Below are 19,130 nucleotides of genomic sequence, written 5' to 3' on the forward strand. Positions count from 1 at the left end.
ATCATGTCTAGCTAAGCATCCCTTCTAGGGTTTGCGATGAAGCTAGATCATGAGTAGAGATTTTACATAGGGTTCTTTCTTTTTCTTAGGGTTTCTTTTTCTTCCTCTTTTGCCAAGAATTTTTAATGAACTACAGTTGGGTCAGAGTCCCTTCATAGTTCATGCTTGATTCAGTGCATAGGAGGAGAAAACCCTAAGGGATCCTAGTTACTACTCCCCTGTAAAGAATCTTGATGGGTTATCGTTGGGCCTTAGTCCCTTCATAATCTATGCTTGGGAAAGACAAGAGGAGTAGTCGTTAGGATCAATAAGAAAAATTCTAGGTAGAATTTCCTAATCTAGATCTAGTGGATTCAAAAACCCTAGATCCTTAGTCTTATTGTCTTTAGCAAACAACTTTCGACTTTCGATTTTTGTTAAAGCTCGCTTGAGCATAGATTTGAAAATCATTTTTAAAACCAAGTCTCTGTGGGATCGATCCGTACTCGCTGGTCGTGCTACTCGGCACACCGTGCGCTTGCGGTTTTATTTACAAATTTTAAGATTTGAACATCAAGTTTTTGGCGCCGTTGCCGGGGATTTGGCGTTTTAAATTATTTTCAAATATTTGTTCTTCGTGCGTTATAACTCTTTTTTTTTTTTTCTTTAGGTTTCTATATTTAGTTGGTGATTGCTGGAAAACTCAGGTACACTTCTAATTTCTCTTTTATTATTTTTAGTTAATTACTTTTGCTTTTAGACCTAATCATTTGAATTTACTTAATCACAAAAAAAAATATATATATAAAACAAAACAAAAGACATTTCATAATCGTGAAGTAAAATATCAAAATTAAAAAAAAAATTCTAAATTAAAATCTTTTACATTCTTGGTCATCTTGTTTATTTGTATTTGCATTTTCATAATTAATCTAAGGGCATCAACCCATTAACAAGATAAGGTGGGGATTTTATTACCCTTCCTTAGCCCAAAAACCATCTCCATCATATTGCATTACCTAGACTTTTAATCTTAAAATCAATTAGACGTCAACCTTAAGGAATTCGAGCTCAATAGGACAAGAAACCCTAAGAGTTCTACCAAGTTTGAGTTGTTTGATTAGTTGGTGTCTAGGCAAGTCCCTGAGGGTGGTTTGTTAAATTGGTTCAGTTGCTAGCCTGGCCAACTCGTTTGGTGTCTAGAAAGGCAACGATGAGTGAACCTCCCACCTCTTATACTTACCTGGCTAACTAGTTGATCAATCTCCACTTGGAAGGTTTGAAGGGTCATCTTGGAACAGTTAGGAGCTGTCTAGATTTAGGTTAACCCTAGGATAGATTGAGTTTAATTTATTGATTCACTTGTTTGAAAAAAAAAAAATTTAAAATTTAAATTAATTTGGTTACTTTTCTTTAGATTTAGGACTCCTTAGGATCTTCTCTTTAGAACTTTTTCTCTTTTCTTTCTTTTCCTTATACATAAAAATTTTATTAAAAAAAAAAAAAAAAAAAAATTGTATAAACATCGAGAACCATACACCTCGTGTGTGGAGAAGAGTGTCGGGTCATCTAGTTAGAATTGAGTCAATTCCTGTTGTTCCAATGGCTGAACCAATCCAACCCATGACCCTTAAGGATTTGTGTTATCCAGTTGGCTCCATCCAACCATCTTGTATCAGGTTGCCACAACCCACAGCAAACAATTTTGAAATCAAACCTCAAATCATAAATATGCTTCCAAAATTCACAGGATTAGAGGATGCTTATATATTTATTAGAGAATTTGAGGAGGTATGTGCAACCATGAAACTGCAATTAACAGAGGATGAGGTCAAACTTAGATTAATCAACTTTGCCCTTAAGGACAATGCTAAGAAGTGGCTTTATAGTCTGCCAAACTATTCTGTCACTACCTGGGAGGGCTTTGTGAGAACATTTTTAAAAAAGTATTTTCCCCATCATAAAACAGCTAGGATTAGGAATGAAATAAATCAATTTTACCAACTAGCTGGTGAATCATTTTGGAAGTACTTTGATCGTTTCAAGAAACTTTTGACCCAATGCCCACACCATGGAATAGAAACTTGGAGACTATGCCAGATCATCTATGAGGGGTTAGATTCAAACTCAAGAACCATGCTAGAGTCCATGTGCCAAGGCCAATTTATGGACAAAGAAACTACTGAAGCTTGGCAATTCTTAGAAGACCTAGCCGAGAAAAATTTACAGTGGGAAACAACTAGGGAACCTGATAAAGCTACACCTTCAAGAGGAGGAATGCATCAAATTCAACCAACCCTAGCATCAGAGGCCAAGATTGCAACCTTAACACGTAGATTGGAAGCCTTAGAATTACAGAGACCAGCCAATGTAAATCAAATATCTGCACCCATGTGTAAAGGGTGCAATGCACCAGACCATGTCTTAGAAGAATGTTCCTACTCGAATGAGTGTGCACAGGTGAATGCCACCTATCAAGGACCATTGAACAATCCTTATGCACCCACATATAACCCAGGTTGGAGGAATCACCCGAATTTCTCATGGTCCCAGAATCCTAATGTAGGCAATCCAAATTTCAATCAGCAAAATCTAAGGTCCAACCCAGTAATGAACAACCCGCCAGGCTTCCATGATAATGACAAGAAAATTACCTCTTTAGAGAAAAGCCTAGAAGCCATGATGAAGACACATACCAGCTTTATGCAAACCACGGGTCAACTCATAAATAATAACACCCAAGCTATAGCCCGTCTGGAAATGCAAGTAAGTCAGCTGGCTTCGACCATTAGTGAACGAGAACATGGTAGGTTACCTAGCCAACATGAGCCAAATCCTAGGAACCAAAATGGTCCACGACCCCAACAAGGAAACCAAGTTAATGGTATAAATGCCATTCATACCTTAAGATCAGGAAAACAAATAGACAATAAGGTAGTTGCACTTGATGATATAGATGACTCATCTGCCGAGTCACCTTCTAAAACTACTACCTTTCAACCTCAAGCACCAGAAACTGAAAATTCACCTAGTCCAGTACTTAAAAGTCCTAGAGCTCCTTTTCCAAACAGACTGAAATCCAATAAATCTGAACATTTAGACAAAATTTTAGAGGTATTTAAACAAGTCCAAGTTAATATTCCTCTTTTAGATATAATCCATCAGGTTCCAACTTATGCCAAATTTTTAAAAGATCTCTGCACTAGGAAAAGGACCACTAATGTACCAAAGAAAGCATTTTTGGCTGCAAGTGTCAGTTCATACCTATCTAGCCATGTGCCAATTAAATATAAGGACCCTGGAGCTCCAACAATTTCTTGTGTTATTGGAGAAACCAATATAAAAAAGGCCTTGCTAGATCTAGGAGCTAGTGTGAATATCCTTCCATATTCGGTGTATGAACAACTAGGATTAGAAAAACTTCAACCTACTGGGATCACATTACAGTTAGCCGATAGATCTCTCAGGATCCCTAAGGGAATGGTCGAGGATGTTCTGATAAAGGTTGAAAATTTCATTTTTCCTGTAGATTTTATTGTTTTAGAGACTGAGCCAGTTGCGAATCCTAAAGGACATATACCTGTCATTTTAGGAAGACCATTCTTAGCTACGGCCAATGCTGAAATCAATTGTCGAAATGGTCTAATGAAGTTATCCTTTGGGAATATGACCATTGAGCTTAATGTTTTTAACTTAGAATAGGAATCCTCTTCTCATGCTGATGTCAATGTAGTCCAAGATGGTATTTATGAATCTATTGACATTAGTGATGATGAAGTCGACCTAGAGTCTAACCCCTGGTTAATCCATGAGTCTGAGGATGTCAATGAAATACTTAAAGAAAATCAGATTAATCAGGAATCGACACTTCCTACTGAACCAATCATTGAGATGGTGAACTCATCACCTAAACCATCGATAGAGGAAGCACCCATTTTAGAACTGAAGCCCCTCCCAGAACATCTCAAGTATGCATATCTAGGACCCAAAGAAACTTTGCCTGTAATTATTGCATCAGACCTAGATCCCAAGCAAGAGGAGGAGTTATTGTCAGTTCTAAAAGCAAATCAAGAGGCAATAGGTTGGACCATAGCAGATATCAAAGGAATAAGCCCTTCTATAGTTCAACATAGAATATACTTAGAGGAAGAGGCTAAACCAACAAGAGAAGCCCAAAGAAGGCTTAATCCAGTTATGAAGGATGTAGTTAAAAAGGAGATTCTGAAACTCCTAGATAGTGGAATAATTTATCCTATTTCTGATAGCTCTTGGGTAAGCCCAGTTCAAGTAGTACCCAAGAAATCTGGGGTAACAGTGGTCCAAAATGATGCAAACGAACTTATCCCAACTAGGACCCAAACGGGATGGAGGGTCTGTATAGACTATAGAAAGTTGAATGCTGCGACAAGGAAAGATCACTTTCCTTTGCCATTTATTGATCAAATGTTGGAAAGACTAGCCGGACAAGAGTTTTACTGTTTTCTTGATGGATACTCCGGTTACAACCAGATCCCCATAGCCGCTGAAGATCAAGAAAAGACTACATTCACCTGTCCATTTGGTACTTTTGCCTATAGACGAATGCCCTTTGGACTATGTAATGCACCGGCAACCTTTCAGAGATGCATGATCAGCATATTTTCAGATATGATAGAACGATTTCTAGAAATTTTTATGGATGACTTTTCTGTTTTTGGTCTAACCTTCTCCGAGTGTCTGAATCACCTGCAATTAGTTCTAGAACGATGTAAGGAGAAGCACCTAGTTCTCAACTGGGAAAAATGTCAGTTTATGGTCAAACAGGGAATAGTTCTTGGCCATGTCATTTCTAAAAAGGGGATTGAAGTGGACAAGGCCAAAATAGATCTAATTGCAAGTCTTCCACCACCTAAATCTGTGAAAGAAATACGTTCATTTTTAGGTCATGCTGGATTCTATAGAAGGTTTATTGCCAACTTTAGCAAAGTAGCATGTCCACTGACTAATCTTTTGGCAAAGGATACTAAATTTGAATTTACTCATGAGTGCTTGGAATCCTTTGAATTTCTAAAAAATGCACTTGTATCAGCTCCAATCATTCATCCTCCTGTCTGGTCTGAACCATTTGAATTAATGTGTGATGCGTCCGATCATGTTGTGGGCGCAATCTTAGGTCAACGAATAAATAAGCTGCCTAGAGTGATATATTATGCAAGTAAAACCTTAAATGATGCGCAGCTTAACTACACCACAACTGAGAAGGAGTTCCTTGCCGTTGTCTTTGCTTTAGAGAAATTTAGATCTTATTTGGTTGGGACCCACACCATTGTTTACACCGATCACTCAGCCATTAGACATCTCCTAGCAAAGAAGGATGCCAAGGCACGTTTAATCAGATGGATTTTGCTCCTTCAAGAATTTGACCTAGAAATTAGGGACAAGAAAGGCACTGAGAACGTTGTAGCAGATCATTTGTCCCGAATTCCAGTTGCACCATCTAGTGAACCACCCATCAATGAATCTTTCCCAGATGAGCAACTCATGTCTTTGTCTACTGAACCTTGGTTTGCTGATATTGTAAATTATTTAGCCATAGGCAAGATACCTTCTCATTGGACTAAGCAGGATAAATATAAATTCTTTGCCCAAGTGAAGTATTTCATTTGGGATGATCCTTATCTTTTTAAACAATGTCCTGATCAAATTATTAGAAGGTGTATCCCAGATAATGAAGTCATGAATATTTTATCTTTTTGTCATGATCAAGCATGTGGGGGTCACTTCGCGTCTAAGAAAACTGCTGCTAAGGTTCTCCAATGTGATTTTTATTGGCCCAATTTGTTTAAGGATGCTCACGAATATTGTAAAAATTGTGCTCAATGTCAGAAAATGGGCCGAATCACCAAGCGACACATGATGCCACTCAACCCAATCTTGGTAGTTGAAGTTTTTGATGTTTGGGGGATCGATTTCATGGGACCATTTCCAAATTCCTTTGGAAATGAATATATTCTAGTAGCAGTTGATTATGTTTCAAAATGGGTAGAAGCAATTGCATGTAGAACACCCGATAGCAAAATGGTCATTAAGTTTCTTAAAGAAAATATTCTCTCCCGTTTCGGTATTTCTAAGGCAATCATTAGTGATCGGGGAACCCATTTTTGTAACCGACCTTTTGCAACATTGATGAAAAAGTATAATGTCACCCACAAATTGGCCACACCATATCATCCTCAAACTAGTGGGCAAGTTGAAGTGTCAAACCGACAAATCAAACAGATCCTGGAAAAAACTGTTAATGCCAATAGAAAGGATTGGTCTTTAAAATTAATTGATGCACTTTGGGCATACCGAACCGCTTTTAAGACCAATCTAGGAATGTCTCCTTATAGGATTGTGTTTGGTAAACCATGTCACTTGCCTATTGAGATAGAACACAAAGCCATGTGGGCCATCAAACAACTAAATACAAATTTGAACGATGCTGGAAACCATAGGAAGCTTCAATTGAATGAATTAGAAGAACTTAGAAATGAAGCCTATGAAAATGCAAGGATATACAAGGAACGAACCAAAGCATTTCATGATCAATCAATTATAAGAAAAACTTTCAATATCGGACAAAAGGTGCTCTTATATAACTCTAGATTACATCTGTTTCCAGGAAAGCTTAGGTCTAGATGGACAGGACCATTTTTAGTAAAGGAAGTTTTTTCACACGGAGCTGTTGAGATTGAAAACCCAAGTAATGGTGTTATCTTTAAAGTTAATGGTCAACGATTAAAACCATTCTTGGAATTACCTGTCAAGACTGTTGAAGATGCCATGGTTCTTTATGAACCAACTTATTCTGATTAAGTTGCTTCGAGGTTTGGTCTGGCTGAAGACATAAAACTTAGCGCTTCTGGGAGGCAACCCAGCTTATTTAATTTCTAATGCTTTCTTTGTTTTCAGTTTGCTTAGGACAAATAAATTAGATAAACTCCATTGGGGACAATGTCGGTCAAGTTGAGGGGAGAGCTTGAACAAAATCAGGTGTTATCATTTCCTTTTCCTTCCACTATGAGTTATTTCTTGCATTTAATATATTATGTTAAAAAAAAATAATAATAATAATAAATATATATATATATATATATATATGAAATAAATTAATCTATAAAAGAAATAAGAGTAAGTTAGAAAGTATTTGCTAATGTAGTGAGTCACGGAGAAGATTAGCTGGTTAGACTCTTGGTGGCTTAGGTCATTTAAAGACTATTAGCACTTCCAATTGCACATGCACACTAACAAGGTAAAGTAGGTGTTAATTGTAAGGCCAATTAAGGATTTGAGTATTATTTAAATTAGATAATTTTTTCTACACCCCAATTGAAGAAATTTGAATTTAAGGAAAGAGCTACCTGCCTGAAATAAAATGCAAAACACAGAGTAAATGTGGATTGCCCTAAGCCTAGTAACCGGATCTCTTCACCTAAGTCAAGTGTTGAGATTCGCATCAAACGGTGGTGGGAAGGCCAGGATGCTCAGCAAAAAAAAAAAAAAAAAAAAAAAAAAAAAAAAAAACAGTGTGAAAGCTACCTTAGTTCTTTGTTTAATCTGGGGTGTATAGAAAATTAATCGAACTAAGTTATGAAAAATGATACAATTGGCCTGTACAAGTTAATACTGAAATACTAAGTTAGTTATCACTCACACAAGTGCTATAAAACTTTAAGTGTACTCTAAGAAAGCTTCTAAGTAGACTGACTACCGATTCTAATTCGAAGCTCATTACTTAGTAATACTAGAAAACTTCTTGAATTTCGATCTTAAATTAATTTGCAAAGGAAGGATCTTTTTGGAATATGATCTTATTTTGGTACATTGCTAAGGGACTAGCAATGATTAAGTTGGGGGGTGTGATTTATGTCACAAATTGACATAAAAAGTATCAATTAATATCTAAATTATCTAACTTTATTAAGAAATTGATACTTGTTATTATATTTTGCAGAAGAAGAGATCATCAATAGAAAGAACAAGGAAAGAGGATTCCAACGGCGCAAATTTTATGCAAAACGGAGTTAAATTGACCCAGGAATTGAAGAATGAAGAAAGAAGACTCAATTGGGTCAAACCCGAGTCAAATCAGATCAAAATTGGTCAAAAATCAACTGATTTGGTGATCTGGTTAGCCGCCTGGTCCACAGCAACAGGCGCATGGACCATGGACCCATCGGCGCACCATAAACCCCCTAAAACCTCTTAGTCCCACATCGGAAGTTTTGAAAACCTTATAACCCCCAAATACCTATAAAAAGTCCCCAAAGGCCCTTGTTTTATGTATTCTTCCTTCTGATCAAGCTTGTAACCCTAGATAGTGGGGTTTTTTAGCTCTCTTTTTAAGCCTCGAGCTTTGAGGTTTTTGTAATAAATTTTTTTTATATATAAAATCTTATTTTTATGCAATTTCATCTCTTTACATTATGCAATTTATTTTTCTTGCAATTAGGATAGTTTAATTTATGCAATTTAATTTTATGCAATTAGGTTAGTTTAAATTATGCAGTTTAAATTTATTAGGATAGTTTAATTTATGAAATTAGGGTAGTTTATTTTTCTGTATTTAAATTTTGCAAGTAGATTTAGATCATGTCTAGCTAAGCATCCCTTCTAGGGTTTGCGATGAAGCTAGATCATGAGTAGAGATTTTACATAGGGTTCTTTCTTTTTCTTAGGGTTTCTTTTTCTTCCTCTTTTGCCAAGAATTTTTGATGAACTACAGTTGGGTCAGAGTCCCTTCATAGTTCATGCTTGATTCAGTGCATAGGAGGAGAAAACCCTAAGGGATCCTAGTTACTACTCCCCTGTAAAGAATCTTGATGGGTTATCGTTGGGCCTTAGTCCCTTCATAATCTATGCTTGGGAAAGACAAGAGGAGTAGTCGTTAGGATCAATAAGAAAAATTCTAGGTAGAATTTCCTAATCTAGATCTAGTGGATTCAAAAACCCTAGATCCTTAGTCTTATTGTCTTTAGCAAACAACTTTCGACTTTCGATTTTTGTTAAAGCTCGCTTGAGCATAGATTTGAAAATCATTTTTAAAACCAAGTCTCTGTGGGATCGACCCGTACTCGCTGGTCGTGCTACTCGGCACACCGTGCGCTTGCGGTTTTATTTACAAATTTTAAGATTTGAACATCAAGGGTGTCCGAGATAATGTTGGCCCCATTGAGGGTTCCAGAGTTACCGTCGACACTGCAGGGGCCGATTCTGATTCGGGCATGGTTTCTGCCCGACCCCCTATAAATGATGCTATGGCCGGTGTTCTCCTTACCGATGCTAGTATGATGACCACAACATCATCATCCTTGTTTGGTTTCCCTCCAAATGGCGGCGCTTCAATTGGTGGAAGCACCATCGGAGCCGACAGTGCGATGACAGGTTCAGTTTTCGGAATGACTACAGATGGAGTGTCGGTCTCCCTCACTATAGCCAACTGTGTCTCAACCCAACTATTCTTCGATGCTCGGGATGACCCGGCACCAGCCACTGCTCTCTTTTTGGTGGCATGATGTTGGACATCTACCGCTGAAACTCGCACCACTGGTCATATAGCTGCAATCAAAAGACAAAATAACTCAATTACAAAGTTCGAAGCCAAATAAAAAATAAAATAAAAGACCGATTAAACTATACTTAAGGAAGTCATCAAACTAAGTCCGACGTCGTAGAGAGCTTGCTTCGTCAATAGCTCCCATTGCATAGGAACTTTCATATCTTTCAGTCAAAGAAAGTCTTTTCAATCGACGACTTCGACCCGACTATATTCATTAGGACATGTCCTTAGATTTCCCCAGGAGGAAGAAAAGCCCCAAGATAGAGAAGAAGAAACAAAAAAAAATTGATTTTTCCATCCATAGATGGATGAAGGAAGGCCAGAAATAAAGGATAGACCTTTCCTCAAGTTAAAGAACTATCAACTCTTGGCTTTTGGATGGGGACGAAGAATGAGAAAAGCATGAAAAAGAGAAGGCCAAGGATTGGTCAAGATCATGTGGCATAATAAAGCAAAACTGATGATTAATCGAATAAAATTCTGGGCTAATTAGGTAGGACAAAGACCATAATAATCAAAAAAATTCTGGACAAACTCTGAAATCAAAAAATGAAGATCAGTCTGAAGATCCTCCACATAAATTGCCACCTGGTTTGGAGTAGGAGAACTCATCCTACTGTCCAGATCAGGTACAAAGTATTGAAATTGCTTCAGAATATGATATTGTTTCTGAAATTGATCAATATTGGAACCAAATAAGGAAAAAACTTCCACATCTGGACCCGAAGGAGAATCATCAATCGGATCACCTAATCGACTATTCTAAGGGAGTTCATATACTCTAACCTTTTTCTTACCCTTCCTACTGCTACTGCCATCAAAAATGATGGGAAAAGAAACTAAAGAAGGTTAGAAAGGGAAGAGGAGAAAGAGAAGCCTAACCTGATATAAAGGGATGCCTTGGAGACCATGAAGACATAAGGAAGAAGACTCCTAGACCTTTGAAGCATTTGACACCCCTGCGACCCCCCACGAACCCCACTACCGCGGCGCCGCCACCCTCACCCACCTGCACCCCCTCTATTGGTCCCCTCCCATGCTCCTCCCTTCATTTTCTTCCCCTCCGACAGTCAAAATTTCTTAAATATTAAAAAGAGGGAGAGAGAAGCACCCTTATCTTCGACGGACGGCAACAGCGGTGGCAAAAAATTCGATGGAAGCGATAGTGGAAGGCAGCGACGGTGGAAGCCCATGATAGAAGCCCGCGATGGTGCATCCCCACGATGGTGGAAGTCCGCATCGGATGGCGATGGAGATGCGGTTGCCGGCTGCAAGAGAGGGGGGAGAGCTCGGAGAGGGAGAGGGAGAGGGGGGGAGCTTGAAAGGGATGCGACGTCGATTTGATCTGTAATAAATAAACAACTATTAACGATGAAAATTTTCATCACTAATACACTTATTTGTAATGAAAAAATAATTTTTGTCATCAATAAGGTCTGTCAAAAATTTCTCACTAAAAAATTTTTTCCTCTAAAAAAAATTTCATCCAAAAAATTTATGAAATAAATTATTGGCGATGGAAATAAAAATATGCATCATTAATAAGGTTATTAGCAACAGAAATATAATTTTTATCGCTAATAAATATCACACAAAAAAAAATTTCTCTAATAATTTTTTTAAAAAAAATAAAAAAATATATTTTTAAAATGATTTTATCGATGAAAATTTTTTTCATCGCAAATAATTTTTTTTATTAATAATTTTTTTCAAAAAAATTGATTAAAATAATATTTTTAAAATATGATTGCCAATGAAAAATAAATTTTTATCACAAATAATTTTTTTTAAAAAAAAATTAAAAAAATTAAAGACTATTTATGATAAAAATTTGATTTGCATCGCTAATAATTAAAAAAAAATTCTTTCAATTTTTTTCAGTCTAAAATTTTTTTTTCAATAATAGTTTCATAAAAAAATTAATTTTAGATTTTTTTCACCAAAAAAATTTTTCATCCAAAAAATTTAACAAAAAAATGACATTAAAAAAATATTCATGATGAAAATAAAAATTAATTTTTTTTAATCTAAAAAATTTTTGATCTAAAAAATTTTTTAAAATAATTTCATCGAAAAAATTAATTTATTATTAATCAAAAAAGTTTTATATAAATAGTTTATGATAAAAATTTGATTTGCGTCGCTAATAATTAAAAAAAATTCTTTCAATTTTTTTCGGTCTAAAAATTTTTTTTTAATAACAGTTTCATAAAAAAATTAATTTTAGATTTTTTTCATCAAAAAAATTTTTCATCCAAAAAATTTAACAAAAAAATGACATTAAAAAATATTCATGATGAAAATAAAAATTAATTTTTTTTAATCTAAAAAATTTTTGATCTAAAAAAAATTTTAAAATAATTTCATCAAAAAAATTAATTTTTTATTAATCAAAAAAGTTTTATATAAATAGTTAATTTATGATTTTTTCTTCAAAAAATTTTTTTTCTTCAAAAAAATTACATAAAAAAAATAATTACAATGAAAAGTTTAATTTATATTGCTAATAATTGTTATAAAAATAGTTCTTCAGCTTATGTAATAGAATGGATATTGTGGGAGATCGGTAGTTTTGAGATCTTCGATCTTTAAGGAACTCATTTTTTTCTTGGAGTTCTCATTCCGCAAGTCGGCGTATGAGAATATCACAGCAATTTTAAGATCACGAGAGAAATCCATCAAGATTAAAATTTGGAGGACATGGTAGAGATAGGAAGTTAGAGGTCCAAAAACTCGTATATTACATGTGAGAATCGAGCTTGAGAAATTTAAGAGAAATTGTGTAAGCGTCAAAGAGCAATTAACCAGAATCAAAATAGACCTGCGGATAGTACAAGTTGTGTTGTAAAGCACAAACTTATATTTATGTTTTGCATTGCTAAGAAGATGAGTGCTCGTATTGTTTGTCTTCTCGTGGTTGAAATTTTTACAGAAATATATTTGAGCATCGATCGATGCAAAAAATATGGTACCTTTCGAGATCGTAGAAGTCATACTAGAATGTGTAGCTTAACTATATAGTTTCTGCATAAAAGGAGATACTTTTCATGCAGCTTAAGGCAGATACTCCATCAAAAAAATTCATTGATATCACTAGTAACAGTAACAGCAATGAACAAATAAATTTTACATCGTAAATAAAATATATATCACATTTTATTCAAAAGGATCTATTCATTCTACTCCGTAAATATCATCTACTTTCATATGATTTTTTCATACAAAAAGTTCGATCTGGATCATAACTCACATTTGCTTCTTTACTATATAAAAGAATAAAAAATATATACAGCTGCTACAAAAAATAGATGCAGTTGTCTTACACAAAATCAAAAATTTAAATTTTATAATTTTTTTTTAAATTTTTGATATTTTAAATATTGACAATGAAAATATTTTCATCATAAATAATTAAATATTTATGATATAAATTTTTTTATCATAAACATTTAATTATTTGCAATGAAAAATTTTTATCACAAATAATAAGCAACTTTTGATTTTTTTAATTTTTAATTTTTTAAATATTGATGATGAAAATATTTTCATCGTAAATAATTAGGTATTGATGACGTAAATTTTTTTTCATTGAAATATATTATTATTTATGATAAAAAAAATTTATCATAAATAATAAGTAATTTTTAATTTTTTTAATTTTTGATTTTTTAAATATTGACAATAAAAATATTTTCATCGTAAATAATTAATATTTATGATAAAATTTTTATTCATCGTAAATATTTAATTATTTACGATGGATAATTTTTATCATAAATAATTAATAATTTTTAATTTTTTAATTTTTTAATTTTTTTTTAAATATTAACGATGATAATATTTGTATTTCAAATAAACTTATTGGTGATCAAAAAAAAAATTCATCGTAAATACTTAATTATTGATGATAAATATATTTTCATCACTAATATTTAAAAATTTAAAATTAAAATAAGTGACATATTATTTACGATAAAAATTTCATCACAAATAATGAGTATTTACAATGAAAATTTTTTTCTATCGCTGATACGCGATTTTTTGCGATAAAATTTTATTTTAGTCATAAATAATAAATTATTTATGATAAATATTTTTTCATCATAAATAGATTTATTAACGATGAAAATATTTTCATTGTAAATAATTTCATCGTAAAAAAGCTGTTTTCTTGTAGTGGAAGAAGCAAAAAATCCAAATATAAATGACATTATATATATAGAATCTTTTAACGGTCGGGATGAATTTGTTCAAATCAAGATTGCTCCGAATTTTGACACGTGGCTATATGAAAATCGACTATTGATTGGACAGTTCGATGTACCTACCATCTAATTGTGCCACACAATTTCTATCCGTATAAGCAATTAAGAACCAATAATAACTGAACATGTGGCAGCAATCGACTAGTCAAAATTAAATCGATCAGATCGTCCGGCCACCTAAACATCTTCTTGAATCGACATCCTAACGATGGTCACACGACCATCGAAATGACAGAATGGTTGGAAACTTTTCGATTTTCGAAGAGATCATTAATGCATGCAGCTGAATCGAAGCTCAAGATAATATGTGGCAACTTCTTTCGTCCAACATATCAATCCACATGTCAGACCATCTTGGACTTGGAAGTGGGGGGCAATTATTGGAGAAATTGAACCTACTCCTTTAAATTCATAGTCGACAAATCTGGCTCACAGTCGGCCAACCAACTATATGTCGGCGACGGGCAATGGACCATCAAAGCCACACCACGGAATGAATTTTAGGTCGATTACAATATGTCATCCGACTCTCAATCGGTGTAATAACTGAAACGTCCGACTATCAATCGGTTATACTGATATATAGTCGAAAATTCTCGATCAACTTTCATCAAGGATCAAGTCAACTATGATGACCGCTGACTAGTCGGTATGTTAGAATAACCAACCGACGACCAGTCGATATACCATATGTACCGACATATAATCGGCATATTGGAAACTACCACCATGAAAGCGCATAACGGCTACATACATGATTATCATTGGGCACTAACTACTCCTCCCATGATGATATAACTCTAGAATAAGCGGGATCTACATGCCTAACCGTTACAAATAGTTACCAACTACTCGTCTATAAAAGAGAGATACATGAACAGTATTGATAAGACACTTCTGGACTGATACTCTGCCACTTTAAATATTCTATCTGCTGTTCATTATTTTTTATTGATTTAAATATCAAAAGATCCCGCCAGATATAATTTCTATCCAAGGATTTCTTTTACAAATCGCTATTCATCAAAGCCAAGTGCAACAGGGGATTTGCTGCAACAAGAACGTAGACAAGGCCGGGATGCAGCGGCTTCTCCGGGTCTATATGCCCGGACCCAAAAGCCCATCCAAAGGACGAATTTCCCCCCAAGTTTCATCCACCAAATCTTTGGCCCATGTAACTTGTGGCATAGGCTGTCGTGATCAGCGCAGACCAGATGGCCGCCGGCGACCAGTCCCAGTGCGCAGCCTTGAGCAGCGCCACCGCGCCGGAGACATGGGGGCAGGCCATCGACGTGCCGGAGATGATATTGAACTCTGCTTGCCGCCGATCGGTCTTCATTTCCGTGACGCCCACTCCGTCCGGCCAGGCCGCCAGGATGCTGAGACCCGGCGCGATCACGCCCGGCTTCATGACGTGCGGGGGACTGCAAGTTAGGCCCGCGCGAGGAGAACTCGGCCACCATGGGCGCGGGCTTGACCTCGACCTGGGTGATAAAACGGACGCGTGGAGAGGGGTCGGCGTTGATGTAGGCCTTTACTTTGCTGCTCGCCGAGTAGACACGGCGGGGAGGACGTGGGCGTCGGGATGATGCCCTCCCCGTCCGTGGTCCCATTCGCCATGATCATCCCGACCCGCCGGCCTTCTTCACGGCCAATCCCTTCTTGGGACGTGAAACCTCCCCGCGCTCGCAGAGCACGACTTTACCCCTCACCGCGGCGGGGTCGAGCAACCATGGGGCGCAGGGAAGCGCCGGTCGATGGCGCCGGCCCCAACGGTGGTGACCCATAGTGCGCCGTTGGCGACGGTGGACTTGCCAGGGCCGGCGTTGCCGGCGGAGGTGCTGCCGAAAACGCCGTGCTCGGCAGCGCCGAGGGTGCTGATGGCGATTGGGTTGCGGTGCAGGGGGACGACGCCCGCGCCCAAGGAGATGGAGATTACGTGGGCCCCGTCGGCGACGGCGGTGTCAATCCCGGCGATGATGTCGGAGACATAGCACCCCGTGGCCCAGCAGACCTTGTAGGCGGCAATGCGGGCGCGGGGGGCAATGCCGGAAGCGAGGCCGGTGGTGTAGCCAAGGAAGGAGGCGTTGGGGGCGGCACCGCCGGCGGCAATGGAGGCGGTGTGGGTGCCGTGGCCTTGAGAATCGATAGGAGAGAACACGTCGGAGCCGGCGCCAGCGTGCGTGTTGAAGATGTAGCCGTCATAGAAGAAGCGTGCGCCTACAAGCTTTCGGTTGCAGGAGGCGGCGGGGAACGAGGGCCCAGGGTCGCAGGAGCCGTTCCAGCTGGAGGGGGGAAGGGGGAGGCGCAGATGGTCGGGGCGGATGCCAGTATCAGCACACACTCATTTCAATCCAATATTTTATTTTTGGCTTGCACTTTTATTTGACTCTTTTCTATATTTAGCAAATCAATGCATATTCATATTTGACTGGCACTCCTATTTGATCTTTCTCCTTGTTTAGCTATTCTACATTTGGTTTCTCTTTACTTAGTATATAATCGAGATATTCCTTCTTCTTGTAATTGCTACAATAGCTAGACCTTGTAATCTATATATACTCCTATTGGAGAACAATGAAATGCAAGAATCAGAAATTATCCTCAATAAAGATATTACCTTCTATATGGTATCAGAGCCTTGAAGCTCCAACGAGCATCTCTTCTTCTTCTTCCTTCTGTGCTCTCTCATGACCACCAGTTCATCTATCTCCACCTCCTCCAATCCCTCTTCTCCTCCTCCACCCAACACAACGACCCCTCTCACCTTTCCATCGGCACAGCATTTTCTATCTATCAAATTAAATGCATCCAATTTTTTGATCTGGAGAAAGCAAATTACTCCCTTCTTAAAGGGTCAAGACCTGTTTGGATTCCTTGATGGCTCTCACCCACAGCCCATCGATCCGATTGCCGCTACTGCTTGGCAACAACAAGATGCCCAACTCGTAAGCCTTCTTGTTGCTTCATTATCTGAAGATTTGGTTCCTCTTCTTCTTGACAAAGAGACTAGTTTTGAGTGCTGGACCACTCTTCATGAAGCCTTTGGTTCAGCATCTCCTACCAGGCTCATGTCTCTGCATCTAGAGTTGCAGAATCTACGTCAAAAATCAGATGAGACCGTCACCTCTCTGCTCTGACGTGCCAAAGTTGTTGCTGATAAACTTGCTGCCTCTGGTAATGCCCTCAAGCCAACCGAATTTAATCTTCATGTATTGCGTGCTCTATGTGATGATCTACAAGATGCGGTCCCTGGCATTCTCAACCGACACACCCCTCCGACATACACTGAACTTCATGGACTGTTACTTAGCCATGAAAGCATGCGAGCATTTAGAAAATTAACTGTTGCTGATGCCACTCCTACCAATCCTACCGTCAATACTGCTCAACGGTTTGTCCATTCTTCTAATGACCCTAGGCCCTCTATTGGCCGTGGCTTTACTCGAGGTCGTGGAGGACGTGGCAAGTTTGGTCGAGGTCGTGGTCGTTTTGGTCCACCTGGTGGCCGTGGTTCTCAATGGTGTTCGTTTTGCAATCGTAACAATCACTCTAATGCCACCTGCTTCTATCGCCCTCAGCAACCATATCCATACTTTTCCTCTCCACAACCCAATGCCAATTTCTCATATTCACCATATCCAAATCCAAATCCATCTCCACGTCACCCTAATCCACTACTTCTCCCTATCTCTCACCTCTCTACTGCCCTCACTTGGTACCCAGATACAGGAACATCTCATCATATCACTCCTGACATTCATTCTATGTCCTCCTATGATGAGTACACTGGTCCTGATCAGGTGCATGTAGGCAATGGTAAAGGATTACATATATCACATATTGGTCATAGTTCTTTTTCCTCTCCCTACTCTTCTCTTTCTTTTCAGTTATCTAACATCTTACATATTCCTTCTATTTCTAAAAATTTACTTTCCGTACAACAGTTTGCAAAAGACAATAATGTCTTTTTTGAATTTCACCCCTCTCATTTTCTTGTGAATGATCGAACTACCAAGACCATAGTGTTATCCGGTCCGAGTAAAGGAGGATTATACACTCTCCATTCCAGCCCTTCTCCGTTGTCTGCATCTGTTCACGTAGCTGAGAGCACCACTCTTGATGGCTGGCACAACCGTTTGGGTCATCCCCATTATCGCTTGCTTCGCTCCATGGTGAAGACCAATAATCTACCCTGCAAGTCTGCACATCTTCGTCCCCTTTGTCCCTCATGTCAATTAGGCAAGTCTAGTAAGTTGCATTTACTTCCGTCCCATCGTCGCAGTCAGTTTCCATTAGATCTTATTTATAGTGATGTTTGGGGTCCTTCCCCTACTCCATCTTTGTTAGGACACCGCTACTACATAATTTTTATTGATGATCAAAGTAAATATATTTGGTTTTATCCATTAATGCGCAAATCTGATGTATTCTCTACTTTCTTACAATTTCAAGCCTTGGTTGAACGGCATTTCTCTCGTACTATTAAATCAATCCAAACTGATTGGGGAGAAGAATTTCGCTCTCTTCCTCAATTTTTTCATAAAATTGGCATTACCTATCGTGTTGCTGCTCCTCACACCCACGACCAACAAGGGACTATCGAACGTCATCACTGTCATATTACGGAAACCGGCCTATCCCTTCTTGCTCATGGATCTGTGCCCATGTCATACTGACACTATGCCTTTGAAACGGCTGTTTTTCTCATTAATAGGATGCCATCTAAAGTCTCTAGTGATGTATCCCCCTTCGAACTCATTCACAACAAACCACCATCCTATGCCTTCCTACGAATTTTTGGGTGTCTTTGCTATCCTCTTCTTCGTCCTTACACTCGACATAAAATGGAGTATCGGTCTCAACCGTGTATGTTTCTCGGCTATAGTCCCTCTCATAGTGCCTATCGATGTCTTGATTTAAAAATAAATCGTACATATATCGCTAGGCATGTTCGCTTCGACGAATCTACCTTTTCTTTTCAATCTCAGTCTTCATTAACTTGTCCACCACCATCATCTCCCTCTTCCCCACCTTGGGGCGTTACATTACTTCAACCTCTACAAGAGGCCACCCCACTACCATCCATTCCTCCACCGATTCCACATTCTCCTTTGCATCGTCTGTCCAACTCATCATCGGCTGCATCCTCCTTTTCTCGGTCTGCCTCAACACCTTCTCCTATGACCGATCCCACTCCAAGCCCTTTTAGCATTAACGACTCTGCACCTGTTCGGACCAGATTACTTACTGACCTCTATTGCAATTCTTCATCAGCAAAACCTTCCCTTCCTACGCCTTCCCCT

General features: G+C 37.9%; 1 non-coding gene and 1 pseudogene across 1 annotated transcript; both read right to left on the minus strand.

Moving 5' to 3' along the window:
- The window catches only part of LOC105040044 (subtilisin-like protease SBT1.5), a 30,710-nt pseudogene that overhangs the window by 9,131 nt on the left and 2,449 nt on the right, over positions 1-19,130 (minus strand).
- On the minus strand, positions 1,951-2,057 carry LOC140854952 (small nucleolar RNA R71). Its single transcript, XR_012138045.1, has one exon. It is a non-coding gene; the product is annotated as a small nucleolar RNA R71 (small nucleolar RNA).

The sequence above is a fragment of the Elaeis guineensis genome, chromosome 1, assembly GCF_000442705.2.
Source record: "Elaeis guineensis isolate ETL-2024a chromosome 1, EG11, whole genome shotgun sequence".
NCBI lineage: Eukaryota > Viridiplantae > Streptophyta > Magnoliopsida > Arecales > Arecaceae > Elaeis > Elaeis guineensis.